The 27,057-nt window shown below is 35.9% G+C and overlaps 1 pseudogene; it reads right to left on the bottom strand.

Annotated features, from left to right (window-relative positions):
- Positions 1-20,073: 20,073 nt before the first annotated feature.
- LOC100819492 (kinesin-like protein KIN-14I) lies at positions 20,074-26,623 on the bottom strand (annotated as a pseudogene).
- Between the last annotated feature and the right edge of the window lie 434 nt (positions 26,624-27,057).

The following is a 27,057-nucleotide window of genomic DNA, read 5'->3' as shown; positions in this document are numbered from 1 at the left end:
TTCGTTCATGTGTCCTCCACCTTCGAGTTTGGAGCTATGCGTAGTGATTGCTTAGTGCAATTCTCCATGCTCAACCCTTTTCCGGAGCCTTATGAATTGCGTTTTCGTTCATGTGTCCTCCACCTTCGAGTTTGGAGCCATGCGTAGTGATTGCTTAGTGCAATTCTCCATTCTCAATCTTTTTTTTCGGAGCCCCATGAATTGCGTTTTCTTTCATGTGTCCTCCACCCTCGAGTTTGGAGCCATACGTAGTGATTGCTTAGTGCAATTCTCCATTCTCAATCTTTTTTTTCGGAGCCCCATGAATTGCGTTTTCGTTCATGTGTCCTCCACCTTCGAGTTTGGAGCCATGAGTAGTGATTGCTTAGTGCAATTCTCCATTCTCAACCCTTTTTCGGAGCCCCATGAATTGCGTTTTCGTTCATGTGTCCTCCACCTGCGAGTTTGGAGCCATGCGTAGTGATTGCTTAGTGCAATTCTCCATTCTCAACCCTTTTTCGGAGCCCCATGAATTGCATTTTCGTTGATGCGTCCTCCACCTTCGAGTTTGGAGCCATGCGTAGTGATTGCTTAGTGCAATTATCCATTCTCAACCCTTTTTCGGAGCCCCATGAATTGCGTTTTCGTTCATGTGTCCTCCACCTTCGAGTTTGGAGCCATGCGTAGTGATTGCTTAGTGCAATTCTCCATCTCAACCCTTTTTCGGAGCCCCATGAATTGCGTTTTCGTTCATGCGTCCTCCACCTTCGAGTTTGGAGCCATGGGTAGTGATTGCTTAGTGCAATTCTCCATTCTCAATCTTTTTTTCGGAGCCCCATGAATTGCGTTTTCGTTCATGTGTCCTCCACCTTCAAGTTTAGAGCCATGCGTAGTGATTGCTTAGTGCAATTCTCCATTGTCAACCCTTTTTCGGAACCCCATGAATTGCGTTTTCGTTCATGTGTCCTCCACCCTCGAGTTTGGAGCCATACGTAGTGATTGCTTAGTGCAATTCTCCATTCTCAATCTTTTTTTCGGAGCCCCATGAATTGCGTTTTCGTTCATGTGTCCTCCACCTTCAAGTTTGGAGCCATGCGTAGTGATTGCTTAGTGCAATTCTCCATTGTCAACCCTTTTTCGGAACCCCATGAATTGCGTTTTCGTTCATGTGTCCTCTACCTTCGAGTTTGGTGCCATGCGTAGTGATTGCTTAGTGCAATTCTCCATTCTCAACCCTTTTTCGGAGCCCCATGAATTGCGTTTTCGTTCATGTGTCCTCCACCTGCGAGTTTGGAGCCATGCGTAGTGATTGCTTAGTGCAATTCTCCATTCTCAACCCTTTTTCGGAGCCCCATGAATTGCATTTTCGTTTATGCGTCCTCCACCTTCGAGTTTGGAGCCATGCGTAGTGATTGCTTAGTGCAATTATCCATTCTCAACCCTTTTTCGGAGCCCCATGAATTGCGTTTTCGTTCATGTGTCCTCCACCTTCGAGTTTGGAGCCATGCGTAGTGATTGCTTAGTGCAATTCTCCATCTCAACCCTTTTTCGGAGCCCCATGAATTGCGTTTTCGTTCATGCGTCCTCCACCTTCGAGTTTGGAGCCATGGGTAGTGATTGCTTAGTGCAATTCTCCATTCTCAACACTTTTTTGGAGCTCCATGAATGTTATTGCCTAGTGCTGTTCATGTGATCTCCACCTTCGAGTTTTGAGCTGTGTTTCATGATTGCCTAAGTGCGGACCCTCGAGGCAATCCTCCATTCTCCCCCTTTTTCGGAGCCCCATGAATGCTATTGCCTAGCGCTGTTCATGTGTCATCCACCTTCGAGTTTGGAGTATGTTTCATGATTGTCTAAGTGCGGACCCTCAAGGCAATCCTCCATTCTCCACCTCTTTTTCGGAGCCCCATGAATGTCATTTCCTAGCGCTGTTCATGTGTCCTCCATTATCTAGCGCGAAGCCTCTGGTGACTGGGAAATATGTTCTTCTGCTGTTTTCCGGATCGGTTCCTTCGCCAAACATGTGTATATGTGTATGTGTATATTATTTTTGTTGTTCTTGTTGTTGTTTGTATTGTGTTGTGGAGAAATGAAAAAAAGAAGGAGTAGAGACAAGAGTCGTCATGGATTAATCACGGAAAGGGCCAGACGGACGAAATCAGTGTCTTATCTTTACTTTCCTCTAATCTCCGATAAAAGGTAAGTAAAGAGGGGCGACTGTCATACCCTAATTTCGTCCGGGGATTATTACTTGATGACATGCAACCTTTGGTTAGCCGCTTTGAGATTACTTGGCGTCCTTTGTTGCACAAAAAAATGAAGTCCCGAGACGTGTCAGAAATCAAAAGGAAGCAGGCTTACGCGATCCGTGAAATTTCGTAGTGTGGCGGAAATCGAAGAGAGGTGTTTTTGCATAATCCGTGAGTTTCCGTAACTTCTTCGAAAGCTAAAAGAGAGTAAATACATAATCTGTAAGGATTCGTAACCTTGCGGAAGGAAAATAAGTATCGTTATGAAATTCGTAAAGAATTACCAAAAAACCAGAAGGGGGGTGCATTTAGTAAAAAGGGGAGTACAAATAGAAATCTGGCCCACTTGGGCCTTCCAGATCCTTCCTCCAAAAGGTTGTTGCTTCTGGAGGAAGCAACCTTGCTCGCCTGGGCGAGCTGGGTGGCAAGCTCCTCCCCTATTTTGCTATAAATAGGGAGAGAAGTGAAGAAGAAAAGGGTTCAGCCTTCTTAGCACTTCTTATTCTCTCGAAATTGGTGAGGAAAATTATTTCCGTGAAGAAAATCCAAGCCGAGGCGCTTCCGTAACGTTTCCGTGAGTAATTACGCGAAGATTCTCGACCGTTCTTCAACATTCATCGTTCGTTCTTCGTTTTCTTCAGTCTTCAACGGGTAAGTACCTCAAATTGAGCTTTTCAATTCATTATATGTACCCGTGGTGGTCCACATATTGTTTCATGTATTATTATTCTCGTTTTCATTCGCTTTTTATACCCCCTTTTGACGTGCTTAAGTCATTTATTTAAGTCATTTCTCGCCTAATCTAAAAATAAAATAAATTTCCACCGATCGTTTGAATTGTATCATCCGTTAATTTCGGTTAAAATGAATTCCAACCGTTCGGTCGTACCGTAACCACGTTGGAAATCAAAAAAGAGGTAAAATAATAATATAATAATAAAAAAAACACCTTTTAGTAAAATAAAGCGAAAAATCAATCGGACGTTTTCTCTTTGGGATTTCTCATTCTTAATTGAATTGACTGATAACTAAAGCGAAACTAAGGCTAAAATCAACTCGCCTAGTCAAGCTCGTCCACAAAAAATAGGATTTGAAAGTTTTATCTCAGCTTTTCTTACCAAGTTAAATGGATCATTTTTAAAGGCCCAACACCTTTAAGTGATCACCTTTCAAGTAAAAAGAATCGCTTGATTCACGCTTAAGGAAGAACTACGTAGGTCTAATTTCCTCTTCGATGGAGGGTACGTAGGAGCAAGAGCCCCGCTTTTGTCGACCTCAAAAAATAAAAAGAAATAAAAGTTAAGATAACACAATTCCACAATTCTAAAAATAGGTTGTTGTCCTTTGAGACAAACGTGAGAGGTGCTAATACCTTCCTCAAGCGTAAATACAACTCCCGAACTTAGAATTTTCATTTTGACCAGTTTCCCTCGGTTTTTCCGACGTTTTCCACAAATAAACGTTGGTGGCGACTCCGCGCATCTTTCCTCCTTTGGAAAGCGCACCCGTGAGCCTCGCCTTCGCTCGCCCGCAAAAGGGCATGTTGCGACAGTGTGTGTAGCTAAGCTCTAGCTTCTCAAGGAAGTTTTCTTAAGAAAGCTTCTCAAGGAAGCTACCTAGTCTATAAATAGAAGCATGTGTAACACTTGTTGTAACTTTGATGAATGAGAGTCTTGTGAGACACAACTCAAAGTTCAACTTCTCTCCCTTTTTCTTCCGTCAATTTCATGCTCCCCCTTCTCTCTTTCTCTCCCTCTTTCTTTTCCTCCATTGAAGCATCCTCTCCAAGCTTCTTATCCAAGGCTCATCTTGATGGTGAAGCTCCTTCTTCCATGGCTTATTCCCTAGTGGATGGCGCCGCCTCTTACCTCTTCTCCTTTGTCTTCCGCTGCATCTCCATGGTGGAAAATCACCATTAAAGGACTTCATTGAAGCTCAAAGATCCAGCCTCCATAGAAGCTCCACAAGCAAGCTTCCATCATCTAGATTGTCTTTCTGTCTATACATAAGCATGTAATCTTTGGTCCCCTAAAGGTACCTCATCACTTTTTTTGCAGTTCTCCAGTGGTCAATACCTGGATCACTCTGATATCTTCCTAATATTCCAACTACAAAAGCAATGTCAGGCCTTATGCACACTTAATCATACATGAGGCTTCCAAAAAGTGAAGCATAAGGAATGTTTTTCATCTATTCCCTCTTAAAGTCATTCTTTGAGCATTGGTTCAAATCAAACCTATCACCCTTCACAATGGGAGCAACACTTGGTGAACAATCTTTCATCCAAAATCTCTCTAAAATTTTCTTAATATAGGTTTAATGTCTAGTTACCACGGACGGGAGGCTTGATTTAAACCATATATAGATTTATTAAGCTTGCAAACCAAATGCTCACTACTACTAGAGGAGAAGCCTTTAAGTTATTTCATATAAATCTCCTCTTCTAAATCACCATTAATAAAGGTTGTTTTCACATCCATTTGTTGCAACTCAAGGTCAAAATGAGCAACTAATATGAAGAGAATCTTTCTTAGACACAGGAGAAAAAGCTCTGTGTAGTCGATTCCTTCTTTTTGAGTAAATCCCTTAGCAAAGAGTCTTGCATTGTATCTCTCAATGTTGCCTAATGAATCCCTTTTGGTCTTAAAGACCCATTTACAGCAAGGTGGCCTTTACCCCATTAGGCAACTCTACAAGGTTCCAAACTTCGTTACTCTGCATGAAATTCATCTCATCAAGGCATCCACTCTTTGAGATTTCTCATGTAGTAACTAGACATAGACATAACGTGAAAATCATCAATGAAGGTGATAGAGTATCTTTCATTTCCGAAAGAATTAATATCAAAAGACTCATAAATGTCAATATGCACAATTTCAAGAAGCTGAGTGCTTCTTTTAGCCTCTTAATTTGTGTATTTTGTTTATTTTCCTTTAATACAATCCACACATATTTAGATAAGTAAACTCTAGATTTGAAAAGATTTCATATTAGATGAGCTTGAATACAAGTCTGATAACCAAAAGTAAGGAAGAAAGGTACAAAATGGTGTAACATACTTGCCTGCAATTTTACCGTGTTGTGCCATTGTTCCACTAAGTATCATGGCACTGATTATTTCAGCTGCAATACTTTCAAAAAGATCAGCACCTCGAGCAGCACAATCTCCCACATTGCCACCAACCTTAAAATTAAATAAAAACCAGTTAGGTGTCAATGGAAGTATAAAAGTAGAAAAAGTATAAACAAAGAAACAAAAGTGCAAGTCGAAGAAATTATAAACATTAAGCTGGTGTAATTTTGCATGTATTAACCAACTTTCCAAAAGAAAAACTGCATTTTTTTTATCAATTAGTTAACAATGTCTATCATAACAATATTTTTCAATATTCTATTGCAGACTTAGCTTCAAGCTAAATATTAAAGTTCTTAAAAGAAATTGAAATAGACACTTCACTGCACTTCACCATAATTTCCCTTGAGGAACTTTTAGCCTTTGGACTATTTTTCTTGGGATTAACACTTACATGTTTAATTTCCCCGATAATATATCCACCTGAAATAGCATCGGAAGAGTGAACTTTTGGTTGGATTCCCTTGAGCCTGGCATTAATATCTTTCACCTAAAGCCATATGATGTAATGAACAAGACATAAGAAACTCTCACAGTAGATGCTATTAAATGTAAAATGGCAAAGATCCAAATTCCTTAATCACAGTCTAATGTAAAGAGTACTCGCGTTTTTTAGAATTAAAACTGAAAAAATAAAAAAAATCTAAAACTACAATCAATAAACTAGTTTCAATTTTTGAAATATTAAAAACCTAAAGTAATTACATTTTTTGTTGGAATTTCTTTTTTTATAAATTGTAAACTATTTACTGGTTATTGATCATGACAATATATGTTTAAAATGTCTTTAATATAAGAATGTAAATATTAGACTAGTGATTAAAGTATTAGTAATATTAGCATATAATAATAATGGATATATACTAGAGTGATTGTACATTTTTAGAAATATTAATACAAATATAGTCCACTTGTTATGTTGTAAAGATACAATATTTGATTAGAATTCAATGTAGAAAGCAAAGGTCCACCTATTTAATATTTTTAAAAAAATATTGAGAATTCTAAGAGAATTTTTGAAAAAACTGTCTTGGAATCATTTAAAAAAAACTGATGAGGATTCGAAGACGATTTTGAAAAAAATCGTCTTAGAAAGTAGACTTTCTAAGATGATTATTTAAAAAATCATCTTAGAATGTCTTTTCTTAAAACAAATTAAAAAAAAGTTAAAAAATTTGAAGATTCTAAAACAGTTTTTCTAATAACCATCTTATAATATAATTTTGTAAAAAAATTAAAATAATAAAAATATTATTATTAAAAAAGTCATTGTTAATGTTACATTTACTTCAAAGAGAACAAGTTCATTATGGCTCTACTTGGGACAAGATGATGATTAGAACCTTATGAATCAGATGGAAATAACATTTGAGCACCTTTACTGAATAGCATTATTGTTTTACCACTTTTCACCGACAAGCCATTTTTTTCGAAACGAAAAGGATAGCATGCATAACTTGAAAACATGAGTTAATTGAAACAAGTTATTGAATTTTAATTAGCTATAAAAATGGGTTTTAATAATTATTATTTATATACTCAGTTATAAAAAAATAAGTATTGGAATTATATAACAAAATCATTATAATAATAAAAAAATAGATAAAGTTATATGCAATGCATTGGAAAAAATTCAATCTAAAAACGCTAAGCCTAAATCATAGTAAAAAATTTTTGGAATTCTGATGGAAATGGCAGCTATGCATTCAACACTAGATACTTTTTTTTTTATGCTCACTAGATACTTACATGTACATGTTTAGCAATGGATTAAATTCAAGACAATTGTTTTTTGAATTGAAAAAAGATCACAAGATTATGTTAAAACTATTTTTCTTCAAAAATAAGTTAATCCAAATGCATGATCCTCCCAGAAAATAAATGATTTATAATCTTCCAAGGGATACGTCATACCTATTAGCCCACAAGAAAAAACAATGGTCTTCGCAGATAGTGATTTCTAAGTCATTGCCATTTCATTCAACCTCTAGGCTCTAACTATTGTCAATTTCCTTATCAAAGACCAGCCAAAGTAGAAATTGCCAAGAAATGCTAAAAAATCTACATCCATTTTCAGTTAGTTTTATATATTTGCTACAATGAAAAACACATGTTTTCAATGAACCACAAATTATAATTATTGAATCAAGTACAAGCATGTTAGGGTCATGCAATAACCTTGATGTCCATATAGTTAGCAAGGTCAGTTGCCAGTAGCTATGTCATTTCTACACTGTTCAATGGCTGCAGGAAGCAAAAGCCTAAGGCTACTTCTATACCTTGTGATACGTTGTAACTGTTCTTCCCTTAAACAACATGCAGCAAAGTAATTACAACATTGTTAATATATTTATTTCATCCAAAAGCATAGTATATCACACACAAAAAAGAAAAAGAGCATGCATGCTTTCCAAAACTATTAAGTTATAAGATAGTGTAAGAAACATCCCTATAGGGATCCACACTTTACCGAAAGGTGCAAACACTTATTCAAGGGAAAAAAATAAAGGGTGGTAATTGTAATAGTGCTGGATCAAATATGGAGCAAAGAAAATACGCATATGCTTTAAAACAATCTATTTTGAGGTTACAAATAAAGATTAAGACAAAAATAAGTTATCAACCAGAAAAGCTAACATAAAAAGGGATAATTCCCATTTTCAAGATGACTCAGCATCATGTCGTCATCCACCATATGCAAGGTGATATAAGTCCAAAATAGGCCTTGATTCAGAGACAATAGAAAAGGGAACAAATTCATTTAGAACTAACAATTTGCATATGCTTGAATGAAACAATAAGTTTCAACAGGGTTAATATTTGAACAAATATCATCATAAACTCTATTATACTAATCATCCAACAATATTGCGAAACATGATTATAATAGTTAAACATTGGTTGGAATAGTCAAGCTTGATGATAGTGCAAAGAGTTTTACATCAACACTAGGTCAATTAAAAACATTCAATATTGGAAATAGGAATGTGGCAAACAAGTTAGACATATAAAAGTGCCAAATTTAAAGTGATTTAAATGTCAATGGAATCCTTTAAAAAAAAATTCAATGGAATAGATTTTATTGGATCCTTATGGAATGACAAGAAGCCTTTATTATGCATGTCATCAAAGATAAAAGAGATCATTCAGACTTACAGCCTGTTTGAATAAGATTCATTTACTAGAAACATGAGTTTATTCACATTCATCCTAAACATGTTCATGAATAAGTGGCACCAATAACTAAGTTTATTCACATATTCGTGACAAAAGCCTTGCGCAAGAAGGTAGCAGATAACTGCAGGGTCCCTCCAATCTACCAAAGAAAAGGAAAAATAATAGGAATTTTAAGCAAGAATAATAATGACAAAAGAGTATAAGCATCATATGACTGGGATAAATTGATAAGTGAAGCAATGTTCAATTATTTAACAAAAGCATTAAATGCATACCTTGTGAACATCTTCCATGACATATTTTCCACTAGGCTTAAGATCTGCAATAAAAGGAACCTCATCGTTAACCTTCTAAAAATCATCAGGAGTCAAATCAATGCCAACAGACTTGCCAAAATCATTACATTTGAGGCTTCATCTCAGGATTATTGAATCAATAGAATCTCTGGCATCAAACTTCACTCACTTGGCAATAGCAATTAAACGTAACACAACATTAGTAGATCCACAAAGTGCATAAATATAATCATTGCATTGTAGATTTACGAGTGATGATATCTCGGGGCTTCAAGTCCATCTTTAGTAACTCAAGAAGATATTTCCCAGCTAAACGACACTCATCTTCAGTAACCCATTTTGGGATATACAGGATGAAAGGAAAAGAAAAAATATATACAAGTGATGTGAAAAAAATAGGTAAAAAAATATATATACTAGAGAAAATGGGTACATGTTTATCTTTAATCTTTGATCTTTGATGAATGATGATGCAGGGGCAGCCCCACAGCCATGCATGGATAGTGACATGGAAGATGGAACACATGCATAGTATGCATCAAATAATCTTGATTTTAGGATAAGATTGTGACCTCTCTATCCACACCTTTGCCCCGTAAATGTTTATGCTCTCTTGAGATACATGTATTCACATTATCACTAGCTAGTTCTACGTATATACAAGAATTCATGCTTGTGCTATATTGCATTTCAGCCATTTCCCACTAAATTAATTAAACAGAAAAAGCAAGCTCAACTTACTATCTTCAAAGCCGAAATACATGAAATTAAAAATAAATTAAGATAATAATATAAAAAGAAAATTTGACTAAAAAAATAATTAAAGATCCAAGTTAGCTATACTATTCACTACCAGAACAAGGCAGGGGAAGAAAAAAGGGCTAATGGATGGAAAGCAATGCACTCCATCGGGTTCTATTCCATTCTCAAACAATCCAATAAGTGGAACCTAGCATTATGCCATCATGTTATTTCATTCCATCCCTTTCCATTAGTCCAAACATAGCCTAGGTAAAGATACAAAACAGAAATGTAAAAGAAATAGTCAAGCTATCATAAGGTTATACAGATAAATAAATCCAATCATAGATAAGCTTATGCCAACATTTATGCCATGCAAGAAACCCAACACAAATTACTCTGCGTAAATAGTTTCCTGCTTGAATTGTTCATAGATCTACATCCATCCCCTGACCATTTTATAATGATTCACATAGGAAACCTATGACTACATAATTATCAACTTAACAAAGTGCTATATGAGTTATCTTCGAAGCATTAACTTATAAAGTTACAATTAACTACTGCTAATAGACTTAAATCTAGTTAGGCTTACAAACAAGACAATCAGAAATTATAAATTTTATTTTCACTGATACTAATACTATCTGAAAAAAGAAATTTTCCAAGCTTCTTCTACAGAAGCTACTTGTAGACATTATGTCACATGTTTCTTAATGCTCCTCTAGAGTCTAAAGTCAATTAAAAAATTTAACTAGTGAAAGGCTAATTATTCATTTGAGTTGAAGGCACGTTAATTTAATAACATAGCATTTGAAAGGCTTTAGGTTCACCTAACCTATTAGTAGTGTGTTTGGAAACACGATTGACACTATAGGAAGTAGATCCCTAACAACTAATAGCTATTTTTGCATACTCTTTGACATGATTTTACAGTAAATATAGATCTTAAAAAAACCTAATACACTCAACAGTGAAATCACATTAGCAAGACATCTTACAGCTAAAGATCTTGCGATATTATTCTAATCCTTATTCTTCAGAACCACAAGACAAATCCTACAAGAGCCAAATGGCAAATAATTCTGAAATTGTCGCCGCACGGTTTCTGTTCAATAAATCAAAGTCATTATTATCCTAACAATAATTCCAAAGCAGCACCTTACCAATACCAGTTAGTTAGCACAACACTCATTACTATCACTATCGAGTTAGAGGAAGGTGTACTACCTTCATGAGAGTGAGCAGAAGGCAACGTTGAGGATGGGTTGCTTGGTGTTGTCAAGGCAATCGATGATGGCAGGGAGGAGGGCATTGAAGTGGAGCTTGAAGTGTTCACTGGCGAGGACGACGATGGAGGCAACAACTTAGATTGTGCCCTAGGAGACGCAGAAGTTGTTGTTCTTGAGGAGATCCATACGCGTGTCAATAAGCGAGGTGACCTTGGAAGAGGATAGGCTCTTTCTAGAAGCTTCTAGAAGTTGGTGGAGGTGCTCCACACCCGCCATCCTCTCCTTTGTGTCCTTCGTTGAGGCATGTCCATCACGGAGGCAGAATTTTAGGGGTTTTAGTTTAGGGTTGTCTCTCTCTTTAATCTCTATACACTGGTGTGAAGGTGAGTGAGTGAGTATGTGAGATATGAGTCATTTCAATTTGCTGGAAGAAAAATGAAACAATGATAGTTTTACAAAAAATCATCATTGAAACCAGCTTTCTAAGATGATTTCTGTAAAACTGTCGTTGTTGAAGTCGTCCATATTACAAAATTGTCACCACAATTGGATTTAAGACGATTATTGGGGAACCTTCATTGTTTCATTGTCATAGAAAATACTTTTTCTAGTAGTCTTGGTGACTTACATAATGAACTAGATGATCTCTTTGATTCTTAAGCCTTGTTTTCTCCTTAATCAACATACTATGCATTCATAGTAGGTGAACTATCAAACTTCATGGTGATCAACATACTCATTAATGTCTCAACAAGAGACTTATCAGTTGTTTAGGAGAGCTCTTCTATTAACCCCGTAAATGTTTTAGCATTTTTGGTCTTAGGGAGAGTTGTTCTTATGTTGTCTACAATAGTCATTCCCATGAGCATTAGGCTAAGTCTGTTAGATTTTTTCCAAACTTTATAATGAGTTTTCTCTTCATTGTTATTAGAAACAATAATAGCAACAAATTTCTCTTCCAATATAGCAAGATAAAGATCCAAAACACTAAAGCAAAATTTGACTCACTCATTCCAGTTAGAGAAGTTAAACCCATTAAATTGGCATAAACTATGCATGATAATGTAGTAAATTGGGAACTATAAATACATGGTTGCCTCTAATAACATTCATCCCTTTTTTATGTTCAATTTATTTTACCATTTGTTCTTCATAATTTCCCAAGGTCTAATTATGTTCATAAAAACATGGAAACTTACAAGGATATAAATTCATCATATTCATCATGTATAAACCAAAACATTGAATGCCAACTCTTGGCCAAATTCATTCCCTACCAATAATCATAAACATGAAATCATATCTTTATTGTCATCCACCTCCATTCCTAGAGTTCAAGAATTGATCCAAATAACTATATACTTGTTACAATATGACAGGTGTGACCACATTTTAAAGGTAATTCATTCATGGTCAAATTAATTATCACTACTAAAAAAAGTTTTTTTATGACAATTCTAAGGAACTTTTTACAACGATTTTCAACCGTCGTTAAAGTCAATACTTTCCACGATGGTTTTCAGACAATCCTAGAAGGATATAATTTCTAATATGGTTTTGTCCTGAAACTGTCTTAGAATGTTTTTTTTAAAAAAAATTAAAAACTAAGAATTCTAAGAAAATTTCTGATGGAAGCTTGCTTGTGGGGCTTCTATGGAGGCTGGATCTTTGAGCTTCAATGAGGTCCTTTAATGATGATTTTCCACCATGGAGATGCAGCGGAAGACAAAGGAGAAGAGGTGAGAGGAGGCGCCATCCACTAGAGAATAAGCCATGGAAGAAGGAGCTTCACCACCAAGATGAGCCTTGGATAAGAAGCTTGGAAGGATGCTTCAATGGAGGAAAAGAAAGAGGGAGAGAAAGAGAGAGGGGGGAGCACGAAATTGAAGGAATAAAAGAGGGAGAGAAGTGGAACTTTGAAGTATGTCTCACAAGACTCTCATTCATCAAAGTTACAACAAGTGTTACGCATGCTTCTATTTATAGACTAGGTAGCTTCCTTGAGAAACTTTCTTGAGAAAATTTCCTTGAGAAGCTTCTTTGAGAAAACTTCCTTGAGAAGCTAGAGCTTAGCTACACACACCCCTCTAATAACTAAGCTCACCTCCTTGAGAAGCTTCATTGAGAAGATTCCTAAAGAAGCTAGAGCTTAGCTACACACACCCCCTGTAATAGCTAAGCTCACCCCCATGCCAAAATACATGAAAATATAAAAAAAAAGTCCCTAATGCAAAGACTACTCAAAATGCCCTAAAATGCAAGGCTAAAACCCTATACTACTAGAATGGCCAAAATACAAGGCCTAAAAGAAGGAAAAACCTATTCTAATATTTACAAAGAAAAGAGGAATCAACCTTGGTCCATGGGCTCAGAAATCTACCCTGGGATTCATGAGAACCCCAAGGCCTTCTTTAGTAGCTCTAGCCCTATCCTCTTTGAGTCTTCTATCCAATACCCTTGCGGGGTTGGATTGCATCATCCCCTCCACCTTGGAAAGGATTTGACCTCAAATCCTGAGGTTCTTGATATTTTGGGCTCCTTCCCTTGACACCTATAAAAAGAATAAAAAAATATGTATTAGTGGTGTTGGGTATGTTAGAGTAGTGTAAGGTCTGAATACCCCTTTCATGGACATCTTCCCATGAGGGAACATTGTTCCTCACCAACTCAATGAGTGGTGCTACAAGTATAGAGAAATATGGGACAAACCTTTTGTAAAAGTTTGTTAAGTCATGGCAGCCCCAGATTTCCCTTATACTTGGTGGAGTGGGCCAATCAGGAATGACCTTTATTCTCATAGGGTCTGCGGGAACACCTTGACCACTATTTAAAAAATTAAGGAAAGTAATGCAATAAAGTGTACCTTTTTCTATATTTTGGTGTTGATTATTCCTACAAAAAAATACGACAAACCTAAGGTGTCCCATATGAGCAACTAAGTTTGTATTAAAACCAAAAATAAGAACAAACCTACCTAATGAGTCCCTATGTACATGAATCATGAAGATGTTGTGTGCATGACTGATTTTACAAAAGAAGGTTGCAACACTCAACACATTCATCATACCACTTATTTTAGGGATTTGGTGCCTAATAATACCTATTTTGGGCACCAACAAAGCACAAGGATTTAAGCTCTTACGAACCAAACCCTCATCCAACAACTCCTTTACTTGGGGAATAACCTCAAGCCCAAGAGGTGTGGCAGTGCTAACAAGTGTCTTTTTACAAAGGAGAAGATGTGGAGGTTGTTTAAGAGGGGAAGTTTCTTTAATATTTGTATTTATTTCAAAATGACTTTCCTTCTTAGCTAACCTCTTGAAGGAGACACTTACCTCCTTACACTCCTCCTTAACCATTAAAGGTTGTCCTTCTTCTTGGGGATAGATTTCTTCCCTAGATTCTTCCCCTATTGCTTCTTCATTTTCATTAGAGGAAGGTGAAGTAGTAGCATCATCTTGGCTAATATAAATGTCTTGGCCCCTCATAATCATGGTTTTCGTGGTGGGGCATTGAGAAGTAATGTGTCCTCTTCCAAGACATTTAAAGCACTTTATAGAGCTAGTCTTCTCTTGCATACTAGCCTTAGGGGCTTTCTTTTCAATTATAAGAGGGAGAGCCATAAGATTTTGAAGTAGACTTCTCTTTAAGTTGTTGCTCTACCCTTATCTGACAATCTAAGTTAGCCTCTACATTGTCCTTCTCATGGAAGTATAGGAGGTTAATGTTAGCCTCTTGAGGCTTTCTTTCCTTTTCTCTCCTCTGGGAGTGAGGTCTAAGATGTGACCAATGCCTTCCTTCATAATAGTCGCGAAGTTCTTCACTTAGGCTCTTGCAAGAGTTATGACTACTATAGGAGGCATGTTTTTCTCTTTTCATTTCTTTCATTATTTTTCTTCTTTCTTCCTCTCTTATTTTCTTTCTTTCATCTTGACTTATTTCTTCCACTCTTTTTTTTACTTTTTCTTTTCTCTCTTGTTTTTCTTTCCATAACTTGAGGGAACTCAACTCATCTAAGATTCTAGATAAAGGGTCTTTATGACTAGTACCCTTGCCATTAACACTAGATGAATGAATACTCATGTTGGTTCCTAAGTTGTGGTTCTTTCTTGTTGGAAGTTTGAAAACAAAAGGTAAAAGAAACTATGGTTGAAAATAGCCAAAATAAACACTAAAAGAGGTGTGAAAGATAAGGTAAAAACTAATTGGTAAAATGCAAGCTATCTAGGCAGTTTGACAATGGAAGGTAAAAGAAATAAGCTACGAAAGTAAGCAAGAAATGTATACTAGGCGAATCCTAAGAGTGTTTGGATGACCACATTTAAGGTTCCCAACAAAACACTCACAATCCTAAGGGAAAATTGCCTAAAATTATTACACACAAAGGGAAGTAGGGTGACCTATTGGAGGCTCCCAACTTACTTCCAATGAAAGGCCTTTTTGTTAAAAAATTTGAAAGCAATGAAAGTAAAGTAAATTGTCAATTACAAAATTGCAAAAAGGTCCTCAATTTTGGTGGTTTTTCTCTCTTTGGTGATTCACTCAATTTGGAGTGCTTCTTAGTCCAATAGCTCATAAGGTGGTTGGCCCCTTGCTTCTTGACTCAAATTCTTCAAGGGATGGCACCAATCCTCCTTTCCAATTCCCTATATGGCAACTCATAAACAAGGAAACAAAGAGACAAGCAATAACCAAAGACCAAAAAATGAAATGAAAGTTAAACCAATTGAATTTTAACAAGACATTTTTTCAAGGATTATTCAACAATTAAAGCAATGAAAAGGACATAGAAGCAAGCTAGGACTCAAAGAGAAACTTAGAATGGCCCTAGAGTAGAGTAAAAAAACTAAAAAAAAAAGACTCAACAAACCTCTAGCTTTGGCACTTGTTTTCACACTAATTTTCTATTGAAATTTCGGAACTAAGATTGGTATAACATAGGCGCCAATTATAGAATAAATTTTGAGCCAAAACAACAAGCACACTTCCCTTTCACTTTTTTTTTTCTGGATACTGATTTTTTTCTGCCAAATTATGTTATTTTTATTATTTTTTCTTTTTATCCAAATCACCTGGTTCTTTTTTATAAATTTTTTTTAAGATGTCTAGAAAATTCAGTAAAAATTTCAGATCAAAATTCAAAGTAACCAATTCTCAGTAATTTTTACAACTTTGTATGTCCAAGCTGCCAGCACTAGCGATTTTTTTTAAGCATGGTATATTGATTGCATTGGGCTTACTTTCAACCTTCCTATGTATGTTGAACTCACTATGATTGTTTACCACAGTTTTAGAAGTTCAATATTCACTTAGTATCAACATTTCAACCAGCAATTCAATCACCAAAACTCAAATTCACAATAGACACAATCATAAGGAAACTTATGTGACAAGTTTCATGACTAGACATGACTTCTATGACAAAACTACAATAGGTGAACAAGTCACTCTAGATTTTTGAGGTTTACTTCTACTTTAATATTTTTGTAAGAATTTTATGGTTTAGGTTTCAGCCACAAAAAATAACAAGATAAAACTCAAAGGAACCTAAACTCAACACAATTCATGGTTCAAGAACAAGAACAAGAAATTTGAACCATAGAAAATCAAATCTAGCTTCTATAGCAAGTTTAATCGGTGGAAACTCTAAAGAATCATGTTAACAACATTTAGCACAAGACATGTGAGGAGATACATGGAGAAAAATGAAGAAACAACAATGGAAGAGAAGGTAAAGCAAAAAGTTAATGGAGGTTTAAGGAGCACCTACTTGAAGCTTTTGTGCTCTGATTACCACTTGATGGAAGCTTGCTTGCGGGGTTTCTATGGAGGCTGGATCTTTGAGCTTCAATGAGGTTCTTTAATGGTGATTTTCCACCATGGAGATGCAGCGAAAGACAAAGGAGAAGAGGTGAGAGGAGACGCCATCCACTAGGGAATAAGCCATGGAAGAAGGAGCTTCACATCCAAGATGAGCCTTGGATAAGAAGCTTGGAAGGATGCTTCAATGGAGGAAAAGAAAAAGGGAGAGAAAGAGAGAGGGGGAGCACGAAATTGAAGGAATAAAAGAGGGAGAGAAGTGGAACTTTGAAGTATGTCTCACAAGACTCTCATTCAACAAAGTTACAACAAGTGTTACACATGCTTCTATTTATAGACTAGGTAGCTTCCTTGAGAAACTTTCTTGAGAAAACTTCCTTGAGAAGCTTCTTTGAGAAAACTTCCTTGAGAAGCTAGAGCTTAGCTACACACACCCCTCTAATAACTAAGCTCACCTCCTTGAGAAGCTTCCTTGAGAAGATTCCAAAAGAAGCTAGAGCTTAGCTACACACACCCCCTGTAATAGCTAAGCTCACCCCCATGCCAAAATACATGAAAATATAAAAAAAAGTCCCTAATGCAAAGACTACTCAAAATGCCCTAAAATACAAGGCTAAAACCCTATACTACTAGAATGACCAAAATACAAGGCCTAAAAGAAGGAAAAACCTATTCTAATATTTACAAAGAAAAGAGGAATCAACCTTGGTCCATGGGCTCAGAAATCTACCCTGGGATTCATGAGAACCCCAAGGCCTTCTTTAGCAGCTCTATCCCTATCCTCTTGGAGTCTTCTATCCAATACCCTTGCGGGGTAGGATTTCATCAATTTCTATGATGGCTTTTGGAAGAACTATCTTAAAATGTGTTTTTCTAAAAGGAAAATTTTAAAAAAATTGAGGATTCTAAGATTGTTTCTAACTTTTTTAGACGATTTTGCAAAGAACCGTCTTAGAATATTTTTTTTTAAAAAAAATACATGTTCCATTAATAAAATAATTATTCATTACTAATTCCTACACTTCATAATACATGACCATCCACTATAACATTTTGTGTTGTTGACCAATTTCTTAGACTAGCTATCACATAGTCCCCTGATAAATAATCCTACTTCAGAGGGATCTAGTCTATCATAATAAGAGAATATAAAGATAATAGAAAATAAAAGAAAAAAGGATAAATGAACATAAAAGCATTTCTTCTCAAGGAAACCTGTTTAGCCTCCACTCTTGGTGTCCTAAATTCCTGGAAAGGCAGTGACTAATCTCAAAAATATCCTTCAACCAATCCTGAAAATTTAGCATATCAAATACCAAGGATACCACAATATGGGCAGAAGAATGATCAGAAAAATCACCACACATCCCTTAGTTAACGTCCATCCATCTAAAGTTTTTTCACTCAATACTACAATAAAGCTTTTTAACGACGGTTAAATTGGCCTTTTAACGACGATTCTCAATTGTCATTATAATCAATGTTGTTAAAAGTGAATTTCAATTAATGATGGTTCCAAAAAACACCATCATCTAAAATACAAACTTTCTAAGACGGTTCTGATATAATAACCGTCTTAAAAAACTGACATTCAAAGTCGGTTATAATAGAACCGTCTTAGAAGAATAAACATTCTAAGACGGTTATTACATCAAAATAGTCTTAGAAAGTTTGTCAGACCCTGCTTTCTTAGACGATTCTGATGTAATAACCGTCTTAGAAAGCTGACATCCTTTAATATTTTAATGTTTTCTCTTTTAGTCCTTTTTACTTTAAGCGTATAGAAACCATAATTAGAAAAACATAAACTTAGAAGAAGAATTACAATTAAAAAAAACACAAACTTATAAGACAAAATAAATAAATAAAAAGCTTATAGGAATAAAAAAATAAAAGGAATAAAGCTTACAGGAATAAATCTTACAGGAATAAATAAGACCAAAATACTCATAATTGCAACCAGTGCAAAAAATAAAAAAAGCACATCTACAAATCCTAAAATAAACCAATTTAAGAAATATGCATCTTTTTCAAAGTTTCATTTTAAAAAATAGATCAACTTAAAAATATAAAAATTCAAATTAAACATGTTGATCAATATGAAGATAAGATCATCGATTATATATTTTATTCTATAATTAGTCTAAATTAGAGTTAACAAGAAGCAAGAACAAAGAAACTATGGATGGACCAAAGAAATAGTGGAACCTGATGACTTGATATGCTCAATGAATGCCTTCTAATCTCCACAACTGGCAACCTTTTCTTTTCTTTCGATGCATCCTCCGACGACGCCTCCTTCTCAAACTTGAACACAACGCCAGTCATCTCCACCCTAGTACAAAACTGGTTCATGAGTAGCACTCGCACATTCAGCTCACAGTAAATTATTAATAATTAAAAAAATCAAAATTCAAGTGAATTTACTTTTATAGTCCCGCCATAAACCATAATGCTAGGTCTGTTGAGCCTCACCATGGAAATGATAGTACCTGGCATTTGTAAAAGCATAAGACACACAAAAAAATCACACACAGCACAACAAAACATCGAACACATGGAGCGCAAAGAAAAGAGGGTCAGGGTAGCGCGGGTGATACATTTTGGTCACAGCCAGGGATGGAAATGTTACCATCGTACCACTGCGCTGCCATGACGGTCTCGATGTTGTCGGCAATGAGGTCCCTGGACTAGAGGTTGTAACACATGCCACAGGTGCCCATGGAGATGGCGTCGCTGACGCCAACGATGTTGAAGCGGAAGGGAACCACGTCAGCAGCGGCAATGTCGTCACGCACGACCTCGAAGAGGTGGGGGAGGTCCATGCTAGCGATGGCAACGCCGTCACGCTGTCACACAACGGTTTCCCTCGTACCAAACCGAGGAGACGCCGACCTGTGGCTTGGTCATGTCGTCCTTGGAGAGACCAATGCCGTAGAGTACGACCTAGGAAGCGCCCTACAGCCGCAGGATCAGAATGCCCACCACCTGCACCGCCCGAATCTTCTAGCTAACCCGAGAGCTCGGCCACAAGTCCGACAGTGAGACCGTCCGATGGCTCCTGGAGCACGCCGAGTCGGCTATCGTTAAGGCCACCGGCACCGGTACAGTTCCGGCCATCGCGGTCTTCGTTGGTGGCATGCTCAAAATCCCAACCACCTCATCCAACTAGAAAGAAGCCGACTCCGATGCCTCAAAAAAGAAGTGGAAACGCCCCTCAAGAGTTCGAGAGATCGCAAAAGTTTTGCTGGCTGTGCGTGGATGACCACTCATATTTAGGGATTTTAATTAAATTCAATTGAGATAACGACGATTTTTTAATAAAACCCGTCATAATTTTTATGACCAACACACATTCTAAGACGGTTTTCAATAACTGTCTTTGAATGTGCATCGTAAAAGGCTTTTATCATAAGATAATTACAAAAATGCCACCGGCTCATTTTCTAAGGCGGTTCCAAAAGAACCATCATAGAATGGTTGTCGTAAAAACACATGTTTTTAGTAATGACTATGGCCTCGGCCTTTGTCGAGTCCACATTTTCCTGAAATTGAAGGCAGAAACAAGGTCTTTAAGTCAGTTTCATTCCATAGGTATGGAGTGTATATGCAATTGCAACTAAAAAAATCACGTTGGAATGGTGAATCAGAAAACTATAGCATTGTAAAATAAATGCTTTGCAAAAAGGCTTAAAAAGATATAGTTAGAGATGAAAATTTAATTGTCATGTCCCTTCAAAAACTAAACGCAACATACATAAAAAATACTACTTGTTAAAAAAGAAACAATTGGGATTAAAAAAAAAAATCTGCTTCCACTTTTGCTTCATTGGACAACAACAACAACAACAACGCCTTATCCCACTAGGTGGGGTCGGCTACATGGATCAACTTTCGCCATAATGTTCTATCAAGTACCATACTTCTATCCAAATCATTAAGTTCGAGATCCTTTTTGATAACCTCTCTTATAGTCTTTTTGGGTCTTCCTCTGTCTCGAATTGTTTGCCTTCTCTCCATCTGGTCTACTCTCCTCACTACAGAGTCTACCGGTCTTCTCTCTACATGCCCAAACCACCTAAGTCTATTTTCCACCATCTTCTCTACAATAGGCGCTACTCCAACCCTCTCTCTAATAGCTTCGTTTCTAATTTTATCCTGTTGAGTCTTACCACACATCCACCGCAACATCCTCATCTCCGCTACACCTACTTTATTCTCATGTTGGCTCTTGACCGCCCAACATTCTGTTCCGTACAAAATCGCCGGTCTTACCGCAGTCCGATAAAACTTTCCCTTTAGCTTGATCGGTACCTTTGCATCACATAACACCCCCGATGCTTTTCTCCATTTCATCCATCCTGCTTGAATGCGATGATTCACATCCCCTTCAATTTCTCCATCATCCTGTATTACAGACCCAAGATATTTAAACCGTGTGACTTGAGGGATAATATGGTCTCCTATTTTCACCTCTGAGTTAGAAACCCTCCTTCTTTTGTTGAACTTACATTCCATATACTCCGATTTGCTTCTGCTTAGGCGAAAGCCATGTGTTTCTAGAGCTCGTCTCCAAGTTTCTAACCTCTCATTCAACTCCTCCCTCGACTCTCCAAGGAGGACTATGTCATCTGCAAAAAACATGCATCTCGGTGCTATCTCTTGGATTTGTTCTGTGAGGACATCCAGAATTAAGGTAAAAAGGTAGGGGCTAAGGGTTGACCCTTGATGCAAATCAATTGTGATGGGAAAATCGTCTGACTCTCCACCCTGTGTCCTAACACTAGTCGATACCCTATCATACATATCTTGGATAGCTCGATTAACGAAAGATTTTCACCTTCTGCCACTTGAAAGCAATTTTAGCCATGCATCTTGAAAAAATTAAAATAAGTTATTGTTTTAGCACTTATAAGTATAGCTTTAGTTAACTTCACAACACAACAAACAGGCTCAAAAAACAGCAAACTGGAGCTTTCTAATAGTAACACAATAAAAATTAGGCACTTAGAATTTTGGTTCGCAATTGTAATTGATTATTATATTATCATATTATTATAGAATTATCTATTTGATTCCATTATTTCTCTTCTACATCATTTTATATTTATCTAACAAACTAACTTTTATGAAAATTATAAACATACACACATCCATAGCATATTCACATACCTGTAAAATTCCCCTGAAAGGTGCAAGACTAGTACAAGGTCCAACAATAATAATAGGAATTGAATGATCAACTGGTAGCTTGAAGTTTGATGGCCTAATAAAAATAGGAGCCAAGCTACAAACGAGACTTTTTTCTAAGGGAATACCATTATGATCATAAGAGAGATTTAAGTTAGAAACAACATAAACTGATTATGTATTGCACCCCTCAGGGAAAGACGAAAATCGAAAGCATAACAAGTTGAAAATAAAGAGTCCAAGATGTTGAAATAGGAGCATAAGATTGCAAGTGTATCAATTGCATATTGCTACCTTCATCCTGGTTGAGCATTGCATTATGTCTCTCAACTCAGCTGAGTGCAAATACTCCTTAAGAACTGGATAGAAAAAATGAATTTATAGCCAATTGATCAAGAAAGAACACAATTAAAAGCATAGTTCATTCTTTAATAATTGTAATAGTAAACTATATAATGTTTAGTTTAGCTAGTTTTTTTTTGTTTAATCATACCCCCCCTCTTTTATTAATTTCCAAAATTATCCAGCAAGGTAAGAGTCCAATAAGATCATCAATCTTGCGAACATGGAAGAAAACAAAATTTCCATATGGAAGTGCTCTTAATATATCCAGAAATTGTTGTTGTGCATCATCTTTTCTCAGATTCTCCTAATAAAAGAGATAAAAAAAAAGTATTATGTAAGGGAAGGAAAAAAAATAAAGAAACCCAACAGTATATTTCATTTACAATAAAGTACATGTGATGTGTCATCATTTTCTCCTATTTCTCAACCCTTTTTGTCACCATTTTAATTACTGATTAGCCTTAATTGTCAAATTAATTATGAAGTTTTATCATTTGGGCCTATTGGACTAATTTTGTGTTTTTAATTTAATTTCAGGAGAATTATAAGCAATTGGGCTTGAATCCAGAATTGGGCTTGGACTTGAAGAGAGCAGACTATTTTATTCTACCAAATCTTATCTTATCTAGATTTTATCTCATCTAGATATTATTTCATCTAGATTTTATCTTATCATATCTAGATTTTATCTCATCTAGATATTATTTTATCTCGATCTTATCTTATCTTATCTTATCTAGATTTTATTTCATCTAAATATTATTTCATATAGATTTTGTCTTATCTTATCTTATCTAGATTTTATTTTATTTATGGGCTTGGACTTAAAACAGATTTGTAAGTTTTGGGGCTGAGAACTATATAACAGCACCAAGGTTCTAGTTTTAGGTCTCTCTCCTTTTTCGTTTTTAGTTTTAGGCTTATCTTCTTTTAGACACTTTTTCGTTTTGGAGAGAAAGAATAAATTTAAGTTTTTCGATTCCAGTTTTTACTATTCACGTAGCAATAGAATTTCGTTTGTTGCTTCAATATGCAATTTTGTTCTCTACTGATTAATGGAAGACTAAGTCTCCAGTGTTGTTTTCTCTTGAGGATCAAGCACAGCTCTCTTTGAGGTTCTATTATTACTATTAAATTCTTATTAGTTTCTCCTCTTCACCAATTATTCTGTATTTATTGCCATTGATCCATGCATGCTTAGTGCTTGATTAATTGTCTCTGCGCTTAATTTACGTTCATGCTTAATGATCGTTCATGATTAATTGGTGTATGTGTTGCTTAATCACATAATGAATGCCTTATGTTAAATTTCGCTTAGTAATTTAATTTAGGGTTGGATTAAGTGGTTGAACTGATAAAGGATAATTTCTCGTAACCTAGGATAAGAGACTTGCTTGTGAATCAAGGGGAAACAACGTGTTTTAATTCTGATATTTTTTTGCTCGCTGTTTAATTTACAAAGACAAACAACTCCCCCCCCCCCCCCCCCAAATTTGTTACTGTTTTATTACTATCTGTTATGAATGTTTGGTTGACCATTGCTCGTTGGGAGACGACCTAGGATTACTTCCTATATACTGCATTTTTAATGTTTATTTGATTCGGGTACGGCCTCGATCAAATTTAGCGCCCCTCTTTTATTAATTTCCAAAATTATCCAGCCAGGTAAGAGTCCAATAAGATCATCAATCTTGTGAACATGGAAGAAAATAGAATTTCCATATGGAAGTGCTCTCAATATATCCAGAAATTGTTGTCGTGCATCATCTTTTCTCAGATTCTCCTAATAAAAGAGATAAAAAAAATATTATGTAAGGGAAGGAAAAAAAATAAAGAAACCCAACAGTATATTTCATTTACAATAAAGTACATGTTATAAGCTAATATGAATTTTTATATTTAAAACTAAGACAAAAGTGAAAAATGACTAAAAGTATGTGTACAACAAAGATTAAGTACAATTAAAAATACAAATTTCTCATAATTGCCACCAATTGAAGGTCAAAAACAAATAAATAGATAGTCTTCTTATGCCAATGAACGATAACGAGAAAGAATGTCATACTCTCATTCTCGTTTTGCTCATGTCATTGAAATTTGTTTAGGCAAGAAACATTCCAGAAGTGAATTCCAGTCACTGAGAAATACAACATATTCGTCAGTGTCACAAATAGAAATTAACAAGTTCATTCATCAGGATAAAATTTAAAATAGCACTAAGCACTGCTATGAAGTAATTAATAACAGATGAACACTAAAATCCATTTACATGCATGCTTCTGGTGTGCTAAGCAATCCAATCTCAACTAAGAATTGTAAGGCAGAAAGCTGAGCAGCATCATCCCTTCCAATAGGGTAATTTCCTCAACAAATTGATATGGTCACAAATTAGGATTGTCATATCTAATCTTGAATTCTTTAGTTGTCTTATTTCTTTATCTTTTCTCATTTTATTAATTACGGTAATTTTTAGATAAGATCTTATTAATTAGGGATATCTTATTTTTGTTTTATCAATTTGGATAATTGTTAGTTATGATCCTATCTATTAGTGTTCTCTTTATTTTTTCTACTTCTAGCTTTCACTATATGTCGAAAGAAGTCTAGCGTGTCTAGGCCTGTGACTTGATCCTACGCTAAGGTTCATAACACAAATCTTTAAATTCAAGGGAATTACAGCTTTTTCCATTAACTAGATATACTAGTCATCATATGTAAGGTTTCATAATGAAAAGGCATACCTGTACATAAGATAATTGCCCAAACATAGACTCTGTTACAACTTCATCTGACTCACGAAATAACTTTTTCTTGAATATCAGTTTATAGTGCAAGATTTGTCCTTTACTTCGATCCTTTGCGACTTTGAATTCCGCCAGGAGATCCCCAATATATTTCTTTTCATCTAACCCAATGTACTCCTCTGAGTAACTATCAGACAATTAACTACAACTTAATTATAATATAGCAAAAACTAGGACAGGAAAAAAGATATGCCATTCCCAAGATCAGGTGCTTTGGAGCCAGTAACAACTTTACGACATTCAAATAGACTAAACCTGGAATATGTTAATAGTTTAATGAGCTCTGCAAGTTCCTAGAGGTAAGGAATAAAAGGATAGAAACTTTTTAGTATAAAGTATAAATATGAGTGTTTGAGGTATGAAGAAGTTCAAACAGAAGTAAACAAATAAACACCATATAGCATCCTTTCAAGAAAATTAACTTAATTAACCAAATACATTGTTCTATTTATAAAACAAGTTTAAGAACAAAATGCTGCAATTTAGGAAGGCTATTAGAATTTGAGAGATTACCAATGGCAGCTGGAATTGGCCCAGTGAAGCCATTAGAATTTATAGATCTGCAATTAAAACCAACTTTGTTATCTTACAAGATATCAGTAGCATTAAGAATACAGGGACTGCAACAACATATGAACATATGATACTCAAAACATAGTCCAAATGGCAATACAAAAGGTCCTGGTTAGGCTAAATGAGGCAAACAACCCTTACAAGAAAACAAGCCATTCTAAATTTCCAATTGTAACTGGGATAGGACCAGTGAAACCACGATTAATAAGAAATCTACAAAATAAAATAATAAAATGTACTGCTAGAGTTGTTTGGTCAAACACTCAGACTTAATCACAATTGAGTTATGATCTTAAAAATTCTTGTCGACATTCAATACTGCCTTACAAAAAAATTATTTGTCCTCGAGGCGGCTAGTGGTAGCACCTATCGTAGAAAAGATTATACAATACTAATATATTATCTTAGGTAGTCATAGCATGCATTGAAAAGACGCATAGAAGCCCAATAAGGAGAGTAAATTAGATGGGTAGTTAGATGTAGAGGAAGACCAATAAAAACTATTAGCAAATCAATCAAGAAGGATTTAGAAGTGAATAGCTTGTCTATTTGTGTATAAACATGATTTACAAGAAAACATTATAGCATCGTTTAGTTCATGCAGCTAATACCACTTAGCGGAAGAAAAAAAATGTTGATCCTCCTCTTTATGGTAGCTAATAGGAAGATGGAAGAATAGCCAACATTAAGGAAGAAGCCCACAAGGAAGATGACCACACCTGGATATTTGAAGAATTACATCTAATGGTCCTTAATTAGAGCTGAGCTGGCATTGTCTGCCATATTGTTGCTATTTTGTTTTTGTGGTTGTATCCACTAGGAAGTTATGATTCTGTAGCACACAAATTTCCAAATTCTATTAGAAATATTGTTATAAATATCAGAATCATGTAATAAGGCAGCAATGAAAAATATCAGAATCATATTGTTGCTCTCGTTGTCCTGTTTCATGGCAGAATCCACTAGATCCAAAATTAATTCAGACAGACTTGAGGAGGCCATTACCAAGCTCACTACCCACCAAATTTCCGTCAACGACACACTCCAGCAATTGACCCATAAGCTCGATGAGCTTATCCACCATCTTCATAAACCAGACACACCCAACCACTCACCTTCTTCTTCCTCTACCATTCCTTCCCCTGTCACCCTATCCTCACCCCACCGTATGAAGCTTGAGGTTCCAAGGTTTGATGGTACGGACCCTCTCGAGTGGATTTTCAAAGTAAACTAATTTTCTGACATACTACCCCTGAACATGAGCGTATCACCATTGCTTCCTTTTACATGGATGGTCATGCCCTTGCTTGGTTCTAGTGGATGACTAGCAATAGGCAACTCACATCCTGGCCAGGGTTCCTACAGGCCCTCCAAACCTTTTTTGCCCCTTCCCAATATGAAGACCCAACTGGTGCGTTGTTTAAATTAACACAGAAGGGTTCAGTCAATGCTTATCTTTCAAAGTTTGAAGACCTTGCAAATCGTATCATTGGTCTGGCGCCACCATTCCTTTTAAGA

The sequence above is a fragment of the Glycine max genome, chromosome 20, assembly GCF_000004515.6.
Source record: "Glycine max cultivar Williams 82 chromosome 20, Glycine_max_v4.0, whole genome shotgun sequence".
Lineage (NCBI taxonomy): Eukaryota > Viridiplantae > Streptophyta > Magnoliopsida > Fabales > Fabaceae > Glycine > Glycine max.
This window is presented reverse-complemented; position numbering and strand designations above follow the sequence as displayed.